Source organism: Capra hircus, chromosome 12 (genome assembly GCF_001704415.2).
Source record: "Capra hircus breed San Clemente chromosome 12, ASM170441v1, whole genome shotgun sequence".
Classification (NCBI taxonomy): Eukaryota; Metazoa; Chordata; class Mammalia; order Artiodactyla; family Bovidae; genus Capra; species Capra hircus.
Window position 1 is genome coordinate 17747226 of NC_030819.1, and position 22634 is coordinate 17769859.

The following is a 22634-nucleotide window of genomic DNA, read 5'->3' on the forward strand; positions in this document are numbered from 1 at the left end:
GACTCTCTGTGACCCCGTGGACTGTAGCATACCAGGCCTCCCTGTCCATCACTAACTCCCAGAGTTTACTCAAACTCATGTCCACTGAGTCAGTGATGCCATCCAACCATCTCATCCTCTGTCGTTCCCTTCTCCTCCCACCTTCAAACTTTTCCAGTATCAGCATCTTTTCAAATGAGTCAGTTCTTTGCATCAGGTGGCCAAAGTATTGGAGTTTCAGCTTCAGCATCAGTCCTTGCAATGAATATTTAGGACTGATTTCCTTTAGGATGGAAAAGTTGGATCTCCTTGCTGTCCAAGGGATGCTCAAGAGTCTTCTTCAACACCGCAGTTCAAAAGCATCAATTCTTCAGCTCTCAGCTTTCTGTATAGTCCAACTCCAGAGTTCAGACAAAATGTGGTCCACTGGAGAAGGGAATGGCAAACCACTTCCATATTCTTGCTGTGAGAACCCCATGAACAGCATGAAAAGGCAAAAAGATAGGACACTGAAAGATGAACTCCCCAGGCAGGTTGGGAGGTGCCCAATATGCTACTGGAGAGCAGTGGAGAAATAACTCCAGGAAGAATGAAGAGATGGAGCCAAAGCAAAAACAACACCAAGTTGTGGATGTGACTGGTGACAGAAGCAAAGTCCGATGCTATAAAGAGCAATATTGCAGATGAACCTGGAATGTTAGGTCCATGAATCAAGGCAAATTGGAAGTGGCCAAATAGGAGATGGCAAGAGTGAACATCGACATTTTAGGAGTAGTGAACTAAAATGGACTGGAATGGGTGAATTTAACTCAGATGACCATTATGTCTACTACTGTGGGCAAGAATCCCTTAGAAGAAATGAAATAGCCATCACAGTCAACAAAAGAGTCCAAAATGCAGTACGTGGATGCAGTCTCAAAAATGACAGAACGATCTCTGTTTCATTTCCAAGGCAAACCATTCAATATCACAGTAATCCAAAGTCTATGTCCCGACCAGTAATGCTGAAGAAGCTGAACAGTTCTACGAAGACCTACAAGACCTTCTAGAACTAACACCCCAAAAAGAGGTCCTTTTCATTATAAGGGAGGGACTGGGATGCCAAACTAGGAAGTCAAGAAACACCTAGAGTAACAGGGAAATTTGGCTTTGGAGTACAGAATGATGCAGGACAAAGGCTAATAGAGTTTTGCCAAGAGAATGCACTGGTCATAGCAAACACCCTCTTGCAACAACACAAGAGAAGACTCTACACATGGACATCATCAGATGGTCAAACTCATGTATTTATACTTATCTAAACATTCAAGGGCTTCCCTGCTGGCTCAGACAGTAAAGGATCTGCCTGTTATGCAGGAGACCTAGGTTTGATCCCTGGGTCGGAAAGATCCCCTGGAGAAGGGAATGGCTACACACTCCTGTCTTCTTGCCTGAAGAATTCTATGGACAGAGGAGCCTAGCAGGCTACAGTCCATGGGGTTGCAAAGAGTCGGACATGACTGCGTGACTAATATTTCTCCTTTTCAAACAGTCATATCCTCCCATGCTCCAAGTTCATGTACATCTACATGCAAAATAGCTGATGGCCTCTGCTCAAAAGCTTGGTGATTATCAAGACAGCACTGCCAGACTCTCATTTCCTCTCTGGAGGCTCTGCCTGTCCAGGTCTATACTTTGCCTGGTTTTCTTGCTGTCTCTCCTGCTCCTGGTCCTACTGAACTCTGCCCTCACAGCCCATGATCTCACCAAGTTGTCTGTGTTCACATTCACTCCCCTACTTCATTGAAGCAAAGCCTATCCTGAGTTAACACTCAAACTGCTCTGTCTCCCATAGTACAGCAAAGCCTTCTTCCCTCCGGTGATCGAATAAACAGTCTGGAAATTTGTTGTTGTTTCCAATAAGCAATAAGAGGCCATGTTTCATTTCTTCATTATTCACATGAAAGAACTATGTAAGGGAAAGAGGACAACTAATTTGAATAGATATCCGATTATATTATCGTTGTAGTTTTTCTTAAACATCAGTTGGATTTTTGTGTAAGAAACAGACCCTCAGTAGGCACTTTTTAAAATTATGGGGTTGAAATTAAATACAATTATTTTGAAAATAATAACTTATTGAATGAAGGAGAAATCAGAATCTGGAGTTATTGTGAGATAAGGCTGCTATCAGCAAAAATTAGTTTGGGATTTGCTATGTCTTTATCTCTTAATTCATACTTTCTCTTGCTCTGTGTGTACATGCATATGTTTTCATATAATGTTTATTATATTATAATAAGCATTATGATTTACTCAATCAATTCATGCCAGGAATTAATAAATGCCTATATAATTTCAACCACCACCACATACAATCTCAAAGGGAGCTAATAGTAGTAATTTATAAATTTCCTGTTTGAGGGATTATTATACCCAAGTAAGCATCCCTACCCCCAATACAACTGATTTAAAATGCAGTCAACATGGCAATGGAATATCTTAATTATTTCCATTTGTACCTGATACATTTTTGGAGGAAAGTTGAGATATATAAATGAAAATGACAATTTAATTAGAAACAATGAATGATGGTAATTTCAACACAACTAGAGATAGGACCTCGGAAGTTGCCTGATGTTTAACACAGAAGGCATTTTACACCATGTCAAACACCGTGTTATGAGCTTTTCATATACTGTATGCATATCAGATATTAGTATAGCTAGTTTGCAGATAAGGAAATTGAGGCCCAGAAACGTTAAGCAAGTTGCCCTAGACCACTGAACTGGCATATAACCCAGAGCTCCAAACCAGTGCTGACAAAGGTGAGTTCTAAGAAACAACTGGATGGCAGGGAAGCTTTGCTGTTTCTGCTCTGTGCGTGCTGTGCCCAAGGGCTACCTATGGACAGTAGCCCGCCAGGCTCCTCTGTTCATGAGAGTTTCTAGGAAAGAACACTGGAGTAGACTGTCATTTCCTCCTCCAGGGGATCTTCCTGACCCAGGAAATGAACCCATGTCTCTTGCATCTCCTTCATTAGCAGGCAGATTCTTTATCATTGAGCCACACCAAACAAACAAAATATAAACCAACGATGACTAAGAAATATGCAACAGAGATCTTATGTAGTTCAAAATGGCCCAAATATTTAATATTCAGCCCTTTACAGAAAAAAATTTTGCGAATCCCTGGCATAAAGGGTCAGAATCCTAAGTGAAATGTTTGAAGATAAATTAATCAAACAAAACGTATTATGCCTTTGAATTCTTGCAAGTAGGAAGACAATTTAATTATTAGTCTGTTATCTCTAAGTAGTAGAATAAAAGTTCCTTTCCTCCATTATTTTATCTTAAAAAATTCACTCTGACATCTCTGCAGCCCATTCATCTCTTTATATTCCCCTGCAAGTCAAGTACAATCCAAAAGTAAATTCTTAAATGATTTGGAGGATTTTGGTGACTTTCATTATTTTAAAGTAGATGCCCCTAAATTTTTCTAAGTTTGTGATTTAATGAGTCGTTGGAGATTTTCATAAGGAGAATGCTGCTGTTACTGCTGCCAAGTTGCTTCAGTCGTGTCCGACTCTGTGCGACCCCATAGATGTCAGCCCACCAGGCTCCCCTGTCCCTGGGTTTCTCCAGGCAAGAACACTGGAGTGGGTTGCCATTTCCTCCTCCAATATCTTACCATAAACCAGGAAGTTAAAGTAGACAGTATAAAATGAAAAAGGAAAGGAAAAATAACCACAAGGTTAAGGTAAAAATATATATTTTTTAAACTCTCTGTTCATGATAATTAATGAAAAGAGAAATTTAACTTATCTTTTAACATCTTATAAGGCTCTACAACACAATACAATGCTCATAATACATCTAAATGCTTCCCTGCTGGCTCAGGCGTTAAAGCGTCTGTCTACAATGCAGGAGACCTGGGTTCGATCCCTGGGTCTGGAAGATCCCCTGGAAAAGGAAATGGCAAACCACTCCAGTATTGTTGCCTGGAAAATCACATGGACAGAGGAGCCTGGTAGGCTAAAGTCCATGGGGTCGCAAAGAGTCAGACACGACTGAGCACACTTCCTTCCAATACATCTAAAAGAATTATTTAAAAAATAATAAATAGAATCAGTTGTTAAAAATATTATAATACATAACTCAAGAGTTCCTCACTATGTCAATCTAAAGTCTAATGTCATTATATTCTTCCCATCGTGTGTTGGAAGCTCTTGTGGATTATATCTAAATAAGTAATAACAAGAATTCTGAGGAAATACTCCTAATCAATAAGTCGAAAACAAATAGACCAAAAAACCAAACATACAGTAAATGCATCTTTAAACACATTATTCAGCTAAACTGGACATCACCATTCTATATTCTTCCAAGGTATCTAATCCAATTGACTAGACTTTTTCACGAAGAAATTTTAAATAAAAAGTCCACAGTTTATAATCAAGTGTGTTTGTTTAAAAAAATAAAAATCAACATCTTCCAAAAATCCTTTATTTCTCGACTATTAAGGTAAAGTCAGTGGAAGAAGCCCAATGCCAGGAGATTTTTCAGAATCAAATGTGTATTCAGCTTCAAAAAGAAAAGTTACTTGGAAGCAGCAATCTGTAACTGGCTGATGTAGAGAGATTTGAAGCAACAAAGCAGATTATAGAAATCGTTGATTTGAATTCACATTTCACAAGGTTAAACTTTATCTAGACTTAGAGATCCTTTACACATTAGCTTGATAAATGTTTTACTTCTTGGTAGGTTATTTCTCCCAAAGATCTCTTTTTAAAATAAGAAAGACTGATTAGGCCACTTATGATCACAAGGTGGTATAGATAAACCATTAATTCTGGGAGTCATGCATTTAAGTTTGTAATCTGCTGATGGTTGCACCCAAAAGCAAACAACTGTTTTGAGCCTGCAGACTGTGTATGTATCTCCCCCTAAGCAATGCATGTGAAATTGAAAGCTGGGATACTTTCTGAATTCACCTTTATCATCACACACCTCCTTAGAGTCAGCCTGTAGTGTTCTTTAGGTCTTGTCCATGATTTTGAATTCATTTTTTTTTCTTTCCCTAGATGCCATTAACGAGAGCATCCATTTAACCCATTAGGTACCTAAACTACAGATCTTGAAATCATTTCCAACTTTTTGTCTTCCTCAACCGAAAAAAAGCAATGAAGCTTCCAAATCGGGATAGTATATTGTTCTGCTCACAAATCCAGTTCTCTGTCCAGTTCTCCTTACTTCTTCACCCAAATACTTGTTGCGCCAGAGAGTGGGAAAAAGTCTCTCCAGTACCAAATCACTGAGAGTGAATTCAGGGAAGTGGGGACCAAGCCAGTCTGCAGAAGGAAAGTCAATGATAAGGACCTAGGGTTAGGATGACGAGAGATTGTGTAGGATTTTAGGGACAGTAAAGTGCAAGGACACCCAACCAGTCCATCCTAAAGGAGATCAGTCCTGGGTGTCCATTGGAAGGACTGATGCTAAAGCTGAAACTCCAGTACTTTGGCCACCTAATGTGAAGAATTGACTCATTGGAAAAGACCCTGATGCTGGGAGGGATTGGGGTCAGGAGGAGAAGGGGATGACAGAGGATGAGATGGCTGGATGGCATCATCGACTCGATGAACATGAGTTTGGCTAAACTCCGGGAGTTGGTGATGGACAGGGAGGCCTGGCGTGCGGCGATTCATGGGGTCGCAAAGAGTCGGACACAACTGAGTGACTGAACTGAACTGACCTGAAGGAAGAGGAGTCAAGTGAAATTGCCTTCATCCTCCCTTTCCCACACAATACCGTGCTCCTTACTCTTCACTGCCCAATAAACTCATTTAAAAAATCTTGACACCAGGCTGCATTCTAGACTAAATCAGGATTCCTGGGAGTGAGATCCAGGTATCGGCATATTTTCAAGCTAAGCAAGTAATCCCAAAGTACAGCCAAGACTGAAAATCACTTCAGTTCTTTTGTGTTCCGTAATACTTTCACTTTAGGTCAATGCATGATTGGTGGTGAAATGAGCAGGCAAAGGAGGGGAAATGATTGAGGGGCAAGCCATATAATATATCATGAAATACCCTGCTTTCTCCTTCCTTTCACTTAGTTTCCCCTTTCTCTTTTCTCACAACAGAAAATTAGCATTCTGGTCAAAGTGTCAAGAGTATGAGAAGGGCACTGCCAGTGTTCCTAGTGGGGAAGGGGATAAAGGGGGACTAGTCTTTTCCTTTGTCCTTCATCTCTTTTTTCTGTTCTGCCACTTAACACAAACACTCCCCTGGTCACCCTCTGCCTTCACTGCTTACAGGACAAGGGACTTTCCCAGTGGTGAGGGAAAGAGAGGCATAGTGTGGATGAGGGAGGAATAAAGTCTAATAATGTCTGAATTAATTCAAGCCAGAAGAACAGGAATGATTACAACAGTCTAATCAGGGCATCATTTAAGCACATAACACAGATAACAGAAGTCTATAGGCTCCATAGATTCTATGACAAGTGAAACCTATAAATTTAGAACATAATCTTTAACATAATTACAAATACAAAATTAGGCATAGGACCTTGAAAAGGGTCTATTCAAGTGAAGGGTCTTGAAACATAAGCTTTACCTGCTTCACAGGAAATCTACATTCAGTATAAAACATGGAGGCAGAAATTGATAAGATAGAAAATGATATGAAAGTACGTACCAAGTACAATTCCAATTTTAAAAGATATAAATACACACATGTTGAGAAAAAAAATAAAACTACAAATGCAAAAACAGCTTACTATGGATAGAATGTTATAGTTTATTTGTATTTTCTTCTCTGTACATTGTTAATTTTCTAAAATTTGCACAAGGACCATAAATTGCTTTTATATTTGGAAGAAAGCAATAGATATTATTTTAGCATGAAAAGCTCTCTTAAACACAAAAAATACTGCTTGATGACAGAGGGGAAATACCTAAATGCATATATTTGGAAGGGCCAAAAATAAACAAGAAATTTAACTCAAAATTACAGAGTAGATCAGCAAAGTAGCAGGAAGAGTTTTGAGTCTTTTAACTTCAAATCTAGTGGATTCATGCTGATTAGTAAAAATAACTTAATTAATAAAAAAATAAACAAAAAGTACAATAATGCTCTGAGTAAGGTTAGGCAGCTATCCATTAAGGAGAAAAAGTCTACACTTTTTGATTTTGAATGAATGCTCTGAAAAAATACAGATAATTTTTATTTATTTCTAGACTGAGAAATAATTTATCTAATTGATAGAGTCAGCATTCAACAAAATTCCATTGTTCATTATTATAGATGTCAGCTCAAACTAATCTAAAGAAAAAATAACATCAATTTCAGACTTCAGTTATTATGAATTGAAAGTCATTGTTTTCTCTGCAGAGGTTTCTGGTGGCACTAGTAGTGTAGTGAAGTCGCTCAGTCCTGCCCGACTCTTTGTGACCCCATGGACTGTAGCCTACCATGCTCCTCCGTCCATGGGATTTTCCAGGCAAGAGCACTGGAGTGGGTTGCTGTTTCCTTCTCCAGAGGATCTTCCTACACAGGGATGGAACCCAGGTCTCTCACATTGTAAGCAAGACGCTTTACCGTCTGAGCCAGTGGGCACTGGATGAGCATTAATGCAGGATGCCAAATTGTGTAACTCTAGGAATGTTTCTGCAAACATTTGACAACAAAAACCAGAAGAAAGTCAAGGCAACTTCCAACCACCTCTGTTGCTCACCCACATTCTTGAGCTTGTTGGATAAGACTAAGAGGTGGCACAGATTCCCCAGGTCATACCTTAGGAAAAATTTCATTCCTTAAAATTATCAAAGGGAAATGAACATCAACCCCACTTGGCCACATAGATGTTTAACTCAAATGTAACTATTATTTTGATGAAAGCATAAATAGTGGATATCCTGGTATAGGTATATAATAAGACTTAGCAGTACTCATGTGTAAGATATAAATACAAATGAACTAACTGATCTAAATTTACCTAAGACCGATTACATTTACTTTGCTAGTCATTTACCAGATTCTTTTCAAAGGAAAAAAAAATGCATTAATCCTATGTTGCTGCTAAGTCGCTTCAGTCATGTCCGACTCTGCGCGACCCCATAGACGGCAGCCCATCAGGCTCCACCATCCCTGAGATTCTCCAGGCAAGAACACTGGAGTGGGCTGCCATTTCCTTTTCTAATGCATGAAAGTGAAAAGTGAAAGTGAAGTGGCTCAGTTGTGTTAAACTCTTTGCGACCCCATAGACTGCAGCCCACCAGGCTCCTCCATCCATGGGATTTTCCAGGCAAGAGTACTGGAGTGGGTTGCCATTGCCTTCTCCAATACTATGTTATATGATGGCTATTTTATTTTTATAACATCCATCATTTGGAATGCAATGAATAAAACCAATTATTATTAAACATTTCATAAAATATCAATTACTATGTCATATCTTTTATTAAATTTTACAATGCTGAATGTATGTATCCTATTTTTCATAATGTCAAAATTAAAATAAGCCCTAAAGCACATGCTTATTTTGATCCATTGGTATGCTTTAAGTTTACAAATAATTCTTAGATGATCTCTATCTCAACTTCTAAATCATATAAAAATTATAAATTATTAAATTACATATAAATTAGAAAGTCCTAAAAAGAATATATTCAGTTAACTTTAAAAACCACAGACTCATTATTTTAGACTTTATTGGCTATTTTATATTATTTGTTGGCTTTTAGCCATATGTTACACAGTGATACAGTATCACTCTTATTTTATTCTGATGTGTGTTAGGAAGACCACCCAAAAGCAATTAGCAATAGTTTTTAAGAAAGTATCTATGTATTATAAATTGTTAATCTCTACAACAGGTAGTCTTAAAACAGCCCTGATTTAGGGGAACTTGTCTAAGAGGCTTGCAAAGCTTTCTCAATATAGCAATCCTTTATTTTTCTATTTCACTTTGTATTAAATACCCTGAGCTAGGAAAACATGGCTTATTGTGAATGACTCACTCTGTGGCCATTCCCCCCCTCTTTTTGAACTGCTGATGGTAATGAATCTCCTTCTTCCAGCTCCAACTGCTGGATTCAGTTATCATCAAGAGCAGACATCAACCAGCACTCTTATCTTGCTCTGATGGATAGACTACTAACCTTTCACAAGATTAGAGACACAAGGTGCTCTGGAGATAATAAAATTCAAATAGGTTTATTTCAAAGGGCAACCCAATCTCGCTTTTGTTCATGGGTCACTTGGCAGATCATTTGCCAATGCAGTTTTTGTGTTTTTTCAAGTCAGGTTCTGGTTCATTGTGCCAAAGATGTCAAATTAAGTGGGCTGCAGAAGCCATTTCCAAAGTAAGAATAGGAAAACTTGAGAAATAACATTATTTTAGTACATGTGATGAAACTCTATTGGCCATAATTCTAATTTTACTTTAACTGTACCTCTTGTACTAATAAAGTAAATCAAGCCTAACCATGTTGACAATACCAATAACTTAGTATCTCTGCCAAAATTTCATTTATTTTCAATATCATAGCAAAAACTGTTTTTCCCAGAGATATTTTAAATGAGTCATAATTAATTAGCTTTACTGTGTTTTACTAATTATATAAGGCTTTTGGAATGAAACAGTTATAATCAATTGTATAGTTTAAATTAAACATTTTGCTGGGCTGCTTTTTTCTTTCAATAAATGGTCTTGGGAAAATTGAATGTGCGTGTGTTCAGCCATTCAGTCGTGTCTGGCTCTTTGTGACCCCATGGACTATACAGCCCATTAGGCTCCTCTGTCCATGGCATTCTCCAGGCAAGAATGCTGGAGCAGGTTGCCATTTCTAACTTCAGGGGATTTTCCCAATTCAGGGATCAAACCCACATTTTTTGTGTCTTCAGCACTGGCAGGCCAATTGACCACTATCTCACACAATATATAAAAATTAACTCAAAATGGATTAAATACTTGAATGTAAGACCTGAAACTCTAAGATTTCTCGAAGAAAACCTAAGCAGTAGCTCTTTTACAACAATTTTATCAGTGGATATTAGGTTGGCCAAAAAGTTCATTTGGATTTTTTCCATAAGATGGTATGGAAAAATCTGAATGACTTTTTGACCAACTTTATACCATATATATATATATATATATATAATATGGCTCCCAAGGCAAGAGAAGTAAAAAGAAAAATAAATGGAACTACATCAAACAAAAAGATTCTGTGCAGCAAAGGAAACCATCTACAAAACAAAACGACAACCTACTAAATGAGTTAAGATATTTGTATCTCATCTATCTAATAAGGGGATAATATTCAAAATATATAAACTCAGACAGCTCAAAAACCAAAGAACCAGAAAACTCAATTGGAAAATGAGTGGAGGAGCTGAATAGACATTATGGATTACTTTTATTGAGAACGGCCAAAAAATGGATCTGGTGGCAAAAATACATGGAAAATGTTAGTTGCTATGTGTTATCTTTATGGAGGGGAGCAAAATTTGCCATCTCAAAACATGTCTCAAGCATGAGGATTAATTTAGATTATTTTTAAGGTCCAAAAGACTCAGAAGAGCCTTTGACTCCTCCTTAACTGATTATAATAATTTAGAGACAAAGTCTGTTTCCAGAATAGAGCTATCATCAGAGATATCTGCAAAGAATGTGAGCCAGGTATGGTGGCGGAAACACCAAGACATCAGAGTCCACTTTCTGTCACTTTGTGTCTGCAAGGCCTGGCAAACATTTATCTACCAAATATTTGCTTTTCTATCTTCATGCTAATTGTCTGCTTCCTCTTTGAAGTCCCAGATCGCTTACCCCTAACATCCTCGTTTGTCTTTAGATGAGGATACATATAAGGTAAGGGCTTTGGTCATTTTGATGACTTACTCAGTTGTCCTGGGTCTCTCCCATGTATATATGTCATTAATATTAAACTTTTGTATGATTTCATCTTGATAACATGTCTCATGCCAATCTGGTTCTTAGACCAGTCATACGAACCAGAAAGAGTAGAAGAAAATCCCTTCCTGGCACTTGATAAGAAAGATAATTTTATGTAAAATTAAATATATTCCTATAAAAATTATATATCTCCCATTCTCTCTTGAGGTGAACAACATCCTCCTTCTATAATTATGTATGTGCAGCTTTATTGTCATCTCTCTCTGTTGATGGTCTTTCAGCAATCGACGCTTAAGAGTAACACCCCTTCACTGAACATATAAGTAGACTTTGAAAGAAGTGAAGGTGTTAGCTGCTCAGTTGTGTCTGACTCTTTGTGAATGTGGGGACTGTAGCCTACCAGGCTCCTCTGTCCATGGGATTCCCCAGGCAAGAATACTGGAGTGGTTTCCCATTCTCTTCTCCTGGGGATCTAACCCTAACCTCCCACATTGCAGGCAGATCATCTGAACCACCAGGAAAGCCCATAAGTAGAGTTAACCTTCTGAATAATCAAAAGGCATTGTTGATCTATGTTGACCCTGGCTCAGACATGAGTAGAATCCCTAGCAACAAGAAATATGATTTGTACCAGAGATTCAGTATAAAAGACAAAGTAATTGATACTATTGCAAATAACAACTTTGTTTTCACAGTTTGCATTTATGGAATTTAGTGTTTTTATTTTCTTCAGCATATATTTTAGTATTAACCAGTTAGCAATTCCTTCCCAATTAGATAGTGATTCTAATTTGTTAAAACTCATTTTGGATTCCCAATCTTTTCTTCAAAGATTCTGTCAAAGAAGCTCCAACAAACCTGAGTTTGTTTCAAGTTTCTGAGCATATTTTTTGTTCTCTCATGAAGCTGGTTATTTAAAGCAAAATAAAACATCAAATAAAATCAATAACAGATCCACAATTAAATCTGTGTAAACTATTAAATAATCAGAAACTTGTCTTGATACTTTTTATTGAACAAGCCCAAGAACATTTTTCCAACCAGTTCAATATCCATCTGATTATTATTCCATTCAAGCGATTTTTTGCAAGCTTGTCAATGACCATTCCATGTGAAATAGCACTGATAACTATGCAAAGGTCAAACTGGGCTGTAACCAGTAAGTCTTCCAGTCTACAGGATCAGTCACTTTGTCAAAGAGGGAAATTAGTTGTGCTTGGCATGGCTGGTTTTTGAAGAGTCCATGTTATCTGCCACTTTGTTACACTCTGGGTGCCTGCAAATTGATTGCAGAATAAATTGCTCCTGACTCTTTCTAGGAATGGACCTTAACCCTACAGGTAATTAATTCCCAGATATTTACTTCATTTTCATTCCTTACAATCATCTGCTGTGATTGTCCTGTCCCTAGCTCTCTGGATCTGTGCCAGGCTGCCATAAATCTGCAAATTCACTTAAATGAATACAAGGTAATTTGATGTTGCATTTGATTTGGCACTAAACGCTACACAGTTGTTGACTTCAAAGTCAAATACATAAATCTTCACTGCTTAGGAAAAGATGAGGCATTTCTTCTCAGTTGGTTTGACTATGACCATGCAGTCAAGTTCAGATCTATACAAACAGACACAGCATTAAACAAATTGGTTATAAAACCTTTTTTTCTTATTATAAGTATATAAATAGGAAACTATACATATGCATCTTAATAAGACAAATAAAAACTTAAAGCAAACTGTAGCTTTTGTTATATAACTTGCTACGGTATTTTTTCAGATCCAGGCATCAGATGTTATCCCCAAGAGCAAAATTTACTTCTATAATACTCAATATCGCACACTTGACTTTGGGCTTTGGAAGTTAATTCTGAACTTCTTTGATTTCAAGAGGTTGAGTCAGATCCATCACATTTCTGTAACTGCCTTTTTGTGAGCGTGTGGTTTAATTATAGGTCATCCTCTGAAAGGTAGCATAATAACAATTTATCAACTTGTTTTAGCTCTCCCCTGAGGAAATGTCATCTCTTATTATCTGAATTTCAAAGCCAGTCAGAGTGTCAATGAACCTCCTCAAAGCAGTCACATTCAAATAAAAACAATCTTAAAACCAGGACGGAAACTATTCTATGTCAGTTTCAAGTTAACATAGGCTTGAAGCTCTATTATTTCATGTGAGTCTGTAGGAAATCCAGGACAACTAAGAACTCAAGGGTGAGGTTCTACATTTAATTTACAAAAGTAATGGATAATTTAGGAAGTTGGGATTAACATATACATACTGCTATGTTTAAAACAAGGGTGCCCAGGTGGCGAACCCAGTGGTAAAAAAACCCCACCTGCGAAAGCCGTTTAAATGTAATACATGCAGCTTCGATCCCTGGGTTAGGAAGATCCCCTGGAGAAGGGCTGCAACCCACTCCAGTATCCTTGCCTGGAAAATCCCATGGACAAAGGGGCCTGGTGGGCTGCAGTCCATAGGGTCGCCCAGAGTCAGACGTGACTGAAGCGACTTAGCACAACTTATCATGCATATATAAAACAGATAACCAGCAAGGGCCTACTGTATAGTACAGGGAACTTATATATTTCTGTTGCTGCTGCTGCTGCTAAATCACTTCAGTTGTATCCGACTCTTTGCAAACTTATGGACTCTGCAACTATAGTCCACCAGGATCCTCTCTCCATGGGATTCTCTGGGCAAAACACTGGAGTAGGTTGTTGTGCCTTCCTCCAGGGGATCTTCACGACCCAGGGATCGAACCTGCATCTCAAGTGTCCTCATTGGCAGACAGGTTCTTTACCACTAGCACCACCTGGGAAGTCCTATGTGTACACACACACACACACACACACACACACACACACGTATATAACACAAGCCACTGTGCAGTATATCTGAAGCTAACATGCATTGTAAATCAGCTACACTTCAAGAATGTTTAAAGTGATGGAAAGGTGGACAGATGAAAATACAGTGAAACTCAACTCACTCAACACAGAATTTAGGAGTTTAGTCCCAAGAGGTTTCTACAAAAAAAGTTCTTTCCCTTTTTAAGACAAAAACAATCTTGTCCTGAGAGTGCCTGCTGAGCTTAAGGAAGGATTCAGACTTTGGTTGTATCTGATGGAAACACTGTTGTTCACTAACCAGAGTGATGAGCTTGCAGAAGGAGGAAGTACTATCTTCAAGATCAGTTTTGCGGAGAGGTATCTGGGGAAAACCAGGAATTCGGAGGCCAGTTGAGTGTCTACACTGAGTCTGGCTCCAAGGAATGAGGGTAGAGGTAGAGGAAGGGATAAGGGACCCCAGTACAAGTTGAGCAGCTCTTTTCTCCACAGACACGTAGTAAAACCTGGAACTTCTCTGAGATCCAAATGCAAAATGGGCTTCAAGCGTAGGGAAAAGGGTGTTATCACTGCCCACTCATCACATTGCGGCCCCCTTGCAATAACAACTAAGGGAACAAAACTCCAGTTCCTGCCCAGAGAGTGTGCAGCACTGTGAACACCAAGACCCAGAAGTCAAAAGCTAGACACATTAATGCCAAGATATTTTTAACTGTACCCCCAAACTGCTGAAAGCCAAAGACATTCACATTTTATGCCATGCCCCTAAAGTCAAACTTCCCTGGTGGCTCAGAGTTTAAGGCGTCTGCCTGCAAGGTGGGAGACCTGGGTTCGATCCCAGGGTCGGGAAGATCCCCTGGAGAAGGAAATGGCAACCCACTCCAGTATGGGTTGCAAAGTGTCAGACATGACTGAGCAACTTCACTCACTCACTCACTCACTCACTCACTCACTCACTCACTCCTAAAGTCAAAAGGTTTCAGATAAGAGCTGTTAATTATGTAAATTGATTTTAAAGGAAGTTCTATTTGAAATGAAGACAGTCAACTACTGTTTATGTCTTATAAACTTATCCTCTGATTCCTGAAATTCAAAATGATTCAAGGAACTATCGTATTTTTTTTTTTTTTTCAGCACAAGCAACTGTAACCATCTGACTCAAGTGAGAATCTATCCTATTTAGTTGTGAGGTGTGGGAAGGATTGAGTGGGCATATTTGTAGAATAGTCAGAAGAGTGAGGATTGCTCAGATTTGTAGGACCTATAGTGTGTGTTAGTCACTTAGTCCTGTCTAACTCCTTGTGACCACATGGACTGTAGCCTGCCAGGCTCCTATGTCCATGGAATTCTCCAGGCAAGAATACTGGAGTGGTTTGCCATTTCCTTCTCCAGTGCAATCCATCTTTTCTTTTTAAAATGGATAAATTTCTACTTTTTCCTGTCTTCACACACTCCCCTATTTTCTTGCACTCACAGCCTCTATCCTACCCACCCATAAGTCCCTTTGTTAATGCTTTCAGGGCATGTACAGAATTCAGCCACTCTTCATTAGCTCTGCAGCCCACACTGTGACTAGGGTCCATTTCTCACCTGTTGCAGTCACCAAGTCCTGTCCCACTGTTCGCGATCTTATGGACTGCAGCATGCCAGGCTTCCCTATCCCTCACCTGCATTTCTCACCTGCCTCACTGCAAATATCTCCTAACTGAGTCCTTGCTTTCACTTTTGGTTTCCAATAGTGATGTTCCTACCTACTGATGATTTCCCCAGTCTTGCCCCAAACAGGAAGCTTAGAAAGAAAGGATCTGGGCTGTTTGGTTACATTCATTGAAGAAGCTCAAGCCTCATGAAGAGTGTTTACTCCAGTACATAGTAGGTGCTCATTTGACATATATCAAATGAATTCATGCAATTTCATAGTTTCTGCAACAAAACCTCCTCACCAGAGAAGTTCTGTTTAATCACATGTGTTTCATTATAAATACTCATAAGTTCAAAGCCTGGATTGTGGGAGACATTTACAGTTATTGATAGGGATTAAGACTTCAATTACTACATGAAAGATGTTGGTTCATGTTGTAGGGAATTTAGTTATTGAACACATTGTTTGAGAGAGAGTTGTTTGGGATAGAAGACCCTTGTTGAAACCACATCAAACAGAGGAGTTATTGTTTGCATAGCTTAAACATCAGGCAAACTCTTGGAATTTACATAACCTTTTTTCCCCTCTTTGTTTCTGTGTCTCTATTAACATTCACTAAGAGCCTCCTTTTTGTTTTCTCTCAGTGACTGGTATAGATACAAAACAACACAACAGAGATTTTTATGAAAAGCACATTTTGCATAATGTTACAGATTAGGATGAAAATGTTCTAAATTTTTGTTTCTTCTTTGGAACATACAGATAGAGCTTTAAATTGTATACTACTTTCTCATTCGATGCAGAGGTTTTATAAGCAAGTAAATGTTTCACCCCTGTTGTATTATACAGACATGAGGGGACTCAGGAAAGTGAAGCTTGGTGGGAATGTAAATTGGTGCAGCCACCATAAAGAATAGTATAAAGGTTCCTTAAAAAATTAAATATAGAGTTATATGATCCAGCCATATGTGTATACGTGTGTGTGTGTGTGTGTGTGTGTGTGTGTGTAATGTAATGAAGTGAAAGTGAAGTCACTCAGTCGTGTCCAACTCTTTGCGACCCATGGACTGTACCCCACCAAGCTCCTCCATCCATGGGATTCTCCAGGCAAGAACACTGGAGTGGGTTGCCATTTCCTATAACTCAACCATAAAAAACTATGAGCTAATGCCATTTGAAGCAACATAGAAGGACCTAGAGACTATCATTTTAAATGAAGTAACTTAGGAAGAGAAAGACAAATATCATATGATTTCACTTATATGGGGAATTGAAAAGAAAAAAGATACAAATTAACTTATTTACAAAACAGAAAGACTTATAGACATAGGAAACAAATTTAAGGTTACCAAAGGGGAAATGTGGGAGAAGGATAAATCAGGAGTTTGAGATTAACATGTATATATGCTACTATATATAAAATACAACAACGACCTACTATATAGCACAAGAAACTATATTCAATATCTTTCAATAACCTACAACACAAAAAACCTGAAAAAGAATACATATCTGTATATATATATGTATATGTGAATATACACATACATATACAACATGATAAATCAAATTCAATTTTAAAAAAAGTGAAGCTTGTCTTAGTGGCACATTTAATTTTATAACAAACTTGCTGTTTGAGTCACCCATATCCTCTGCATTAAGTTAGACTTATAATTAAAAGCAGAATTGTATTTCCCTAAGCTGTTACCTTTAGGAGATTGGTCAATATTCCATCTCATGGAATGATCAATATTCCAACTCATTGGAAAAGACTATGATGCTGGGAAAGATCAAAGGCAAAAGAAGAAGAGGGTAACAGAGGATGGAATGGCTAGATAGCATCACTGACTCAATGGACATGAGTTTGAGCAAACTCTGGGAGACAGTGGAGGACAGGGAAGCCTGGCATGCTGCAGTCCATGGGGTCACAAAGAATCAAACATGACCTAGCCACTGAATAAGAAAAACAACAATATTCCAGGAACTGCTTTGAATGAGCACAACTTATTGAACAGAGCAAAGCACTGAATTAGAAGGGCGATCCTTTTTGTTTCCAGCATGGTTCACCTGTATGGCTTTAGGTGAGTCACTGGATCATCTGTAAATCTCTATATACCAATTGCATCTCCTGTTAACTGAGTCTACTACATGTGACCACAAGGGTCACATGATTATGACCTTCAGAGTATTCCTGTCAAGAATTCCTGGGTTTTTTTGAGGGGAAGTGGGACAAAAGAATACAAAAGCTACCACCTTATGTTAAAGTAATGATTCTCAAAATGAGGTCTCAGGACCTGAAAAGTGAAAGTGAAAGTCACTTAACCTGTCCGACTCTTTGGGACCCCGTGGACCCCATCCATGAACGTCTCTAGGCCAGAATACTGGAGTAGGTAGCCTTCCTCTTCTCCAGGGGATCTTCCCAAGCCAGGGATCAAACCCAGGTCTCCCCCATTGCAGGCGGATTCTTTACCAGCTGAACTATCAGGGAAGCTCTCAGACCTGCAAACATGCTAAAATATGAATCCTTGGTTCCATTCCAATCTTACTGAATAGTAACAATGGGGTGGAGCTCATGAGTGTGTGGATTAACAAGCTTTCCAGGTGATTCCAATGTGCACTAAAGTTTGAGAACTATATTAGAAAAGCAATTTCATTTGACCACCTTACAAACATGAGTACTGCTTTCAACAACTAACTCTTACTTATCAAAATCCCTTCTACTATTATTACCTGGAAGTCTGTATTTAATTTCTTCATTTTGCCCACAGATTTTAAAAAATCTAACCCCTAGGAGAGATCTTTCCTTAAATCCCACCTTTCTATAATGCTAGTCATTTTTATTCATTAGTAGAAAACACCTGTAACAGCAGGAGCTACTTACATTTTAATTGTTTCTTGTTCCTCTAAATTGCTTGTCATTATAAAAGAAATGACAGAAGTGAAATGAGAGAAGAGCAATGTGGCAAGAAGTCTAGAGCCCATTTTCAATGTTTAATTGCTATACAATGCTAAGAACAGATTAAAAAGATAAATCAAAAGTTTGCAGAAAAATGTGAGGCCCCCAGTCAGTTTTACGGTTTCATTTGAGCTGCAAAGATATTATTATACACTCATTTACAAAACAATGAGCTCTTACTGTTTATGAAAGTTTAATCTCTTGGTTTATTGCCTTAATATATTTCACATTGGTAAGGTTTACTTTTAAATGAAATTTCTGACTGTCTTATGTGGATGTTATTTTATACTGAGAATACAGACAGAATGAGTGTAACATCATAATTGTATTCATCTATGAAGCAATTAGAGTCAGGGTAATTGCTTCTAGTTCTTGGATATCTGCATACAAAGTAATAGGATTAATATTTTATCATTTGGCAGTATCCCTTGTTAGCTAAGAATTCTAACATTGTATATCTTCTCTGTCTATAGGAATTTAAACAGACCCTATATTAATATTTGCCTAAATCAAAAACCGTGCCAAGGGGAAAAATTACATGGAGCACATTGGCACCATTGGCTAACGTACCCATCCAGTGGGTGAACAATAGAACAGAGGCTCCTAAACACATTCTCCGAACCAAGCAGATTAGTGATGGCTGAAAGAAGGCTTAGGGACCTCATTCCAGTCTCTAGTTATTTCCAGGTGATCTCACGGGTGCCAAAGTGTGTATAAACTCCATGGGGTTCTAGGATCCTCATTCTGATTAAAACTATATGTCTGCTCCAATGTCAAGATTCCTATACAAACCCCCTTGCAACTTTCTGCCAGGAAAAAAAAAAAAAAAAAAAACCTGGATACAGCAGAAGGAGCGCATGATGACCTAAAGGAGTAGCTTGGTGAATGACTGACAAGATTCAAATCCTCAGCTCGAATCAACAGGACTAAGAAGGGCTAAATGAGGACTTATAGCCTCATTTATTTTCTAAGAAGCTTAGGCTGGAGGGAGAGAAAAGAAGCCATAAATTAAATGGCACTTTGCTTGAATAAAAGGGGAACAAATGAGGGAATTAAGTTGAAACTTGCAGCTCAACCACTGGACCACGTTTAATTGATAGATTAGCTGTATTTCAACATGAATAAATATTATAAAAGATAGGGGAACTGCTCTTCTTTTTAGTCTATACAAACAAACATACTTTATGGAGAAAGAGATATTCTACAATTAGTAGTGGTAAAAGGTAGGTATGAATTAAACTGTATGTATAATGTACACTACACACCTACCTAGGCAATACTTAGTTTCGATAGTAACATGTAATTCAGATGTTGATGAGAAAGCCTAAAATAGAAATTCCATCTGAAAAGTTGGGCTACATTTTTTAAAATGCATTTATCTTTTAAATTGTATATTGTTTTCCCCAAATACTGTTTTTCTTTTTAATATATTCTTTCAGAGCCTTACCTCATTATTCTCCATTTACCATACCTAAATGACCTTACAGAGAGCTCATTAAACTGAAAGGTGTCCTGGAGATAGAGTAAAATAGCAAAATATAAAACAGTTAGAATACAGAGTGGCAAAGAGTATGTACTATGCAAGTGCTGAACAATATTATTATTACTGATAAATATAAGTACAGATTTAGAGCTTCCCAGATTGCGAGAGTGGTAAAGAACCCACCTACCAGTGCAGGAGACATAAGAGAAGCAAGTTCAATCCCTGGGTCGGGAAGATCCCCTGGAGGAGGGCATGGCGACCCACTCCAGTATTCTTGCCTGGAGAATCCCATGGACAGAGGAGCCTGCTAGGCCACAAGCCACAGGGTTGCAAATCATCAGACACAAATGAAGCAAATTAGCACTCACACAAGTACAGATTTAATCTGTGATCGGTTAGAAAATCATTCTGTCTTTCTCAGTGACATAACAGTGACGTATTTGAAAACTGTGTCCTTACACTCATATATATTTTGCTTTAAAATATTGTGTAACCTCACTGGTCCTTAGATTATTTTAGATACCCTGATTGTGTCCTGGTCCTTTACTCCTTATGAATTTATGTGACTGTTATTTTTAAGTCAAATAGAGAATCATTGATTATGCTTATAGATGGAAGGATTAAATGCTGCATATAATAATTTCTGTAAAAAGGTGATAGTATTTTTTTTTCAAAGTGGTGACTCACAAACTACTGGTATATCACTTAGTCTTCCTAACAGCACCATTAAAATCAAATAAATGACTTTCTTCTCTAGTCCATTGAGACTCAGATAGTTTAAGTAACATGCTAACATCATACAGCTATTAAATAGAAAAATCCAAACTGGATTGGAGTTTAGACATTGCCTATGCTAGAGTAGAAAACTAGGACAATTGTCAAAGAAGAATCCGTAATTCCTGATGATAGATTTGGGAAGTGTGAGAAGAAATTGGGACACAGAGGAATTTGCTTAATTTTAGATTATAATCTAGGTGGGAAAATTAATTCCACATTGCATGTGGATTTACTTAGCTAAGGAATATAGAATTAAGGTATTAAAATTGAAATATTCTCGAGAAGTCAGAAACATGGAACTAAATGATAGGTAAAGGATCCTAAAAATAAATTTAGATATTGAAATAAAACTGTAAGAATAAAAGCATTCTTAAAGCAATTCAATCAGAGGAACTTCAATGTTAAGTACATATGTGATAATGGATCATATTCCTTGTTTAAAAGAAAACATGAAAATCCCTCAGTCGTTTCTGACTCTGTGACCCCATGCACTGCAGCCCGACGGGCTCCTCTGTACATGGAATTCTCCAGGCAAGAATCCTTATTAGCAATTCTATAGTATCAAGTTAGGAGAAAATTTGAAATGTATGTATTTTCTAGAAAAAGCAGGAAATATCCTTTTTGGAGAATTATTAAACTGAATATATAAAATTTTAGACACAATTGGTGCAACATCTTATGGAGACCTCATCCTTTTCTGTTTTATTCACCCCCATTAGAGATCTGTAAACTAATAAAATACTGGTTAGAATATGCCTGTTCATGTTTTTGTTTGCTTTAGTGTTTTATTATGTTTTTAAAGACAATTTTAGTAAGACATAATTCATGTACCATGCAATTCACTTATCTAAGTGTAGAGTTCAATGATATGGAGTACTATATCCACCACTGTGCAATGATCACAACCAATTTTAGAACATATTCATCATCTCAAAAACAAACTCCACTTACAGTAGCAGTCACTCTGATTTTCTCCCAATCTCTCTATGATTCCCCAACCTCTAGCTCATCGTTTTTGTTTAGTTACTGAATTGTGTCCAACTCTTTGCGACCCCATGGACTGTTGCCTTCCAGATTCCTCCGTCCATAGGATTTCCTAGGCAAGAACGCTGGAGCGGGTTGCCATTTCCTTCAAGGCAAACACTATTCTACTTTCTGTTCCTATAGGTTTGCCTTTTCATATAAACAGAAACATGTAATATGTCTTTTATGATTAGATCCTTCACCTTAGAATAATGGGTACAAAGTCCATCCATGTTGCAGTGTATACCAGGTCTTCACTCCTGTTTACAGTTGAATAATATTCCATTGTATAGATGTACCACCTTTATTTATCCACTTGAGGTGACAATCTCTTTCTTTCCACACTTTAGTTACAATGGATTACGCTCCTATGAACATTCATGTACAAATTTTTAAGTGAACATATATATTTTTATTTCTCTTAGGACTGGAATTGCTGGGTCTCAGATGGTAATTCTGTACTCTTTTGAGAAAACATCAAACTTGTTCATAGCAATTGCACCATTTTACATTCCTGCCACCCATGTGTGAGGTTTCTGATTTTGCCATATTTTTTCATTGTCAAAACTTGTTATTATTTATATTTTTGATTACAGTAAACTTAATGGGTAGGAATAGGTATCTCATTGTGATTTGATATGCATTTTAATAATGGATAATAGTGTTGAACATCTTTTATATTGGCCATTTATGTATATTTTTTGAAAAAAATGTCTATTCAAGTCCTCTGCCAATTTTGCAATCAACTGTTTGTGTTTTTATTGCCGAGATATTAGAGTTCTTTTTTTATTCCAAATTTAAGTCCCTTATCAGATATAGAATTTGCAAATATTTTCTCCCATTCTATCTCCTTTATAAACCTCATGATTTTCTGTGCTTCAAAAAATTCAAATACAAAGTAGGAATTACATGAATAAGAAGCTACTCTAGGAGGGGTTAAATAAAGTAAGCATTAATTCAAGTAAGTTAAATTCAAAATCTATTTCTCGTTCCATACACAGATGTCTGACTTTGGAGACACTGTTTCACAGCT

The 22634-nt window shown here is 37.6% G+C and overlaps 1 protein-coding gene across 1 annotated transcript in view; it reads right to left on the reverse strand.

Moving 5' to 3' along the window:
* Positions 1-22634, reverse strand: part of GPC6 (glypican 6) — a 1225779-nt gene that overhangs the window by 611777 nt on the left and 591368 nt on the right. The window lies entirely within an intron of this gene.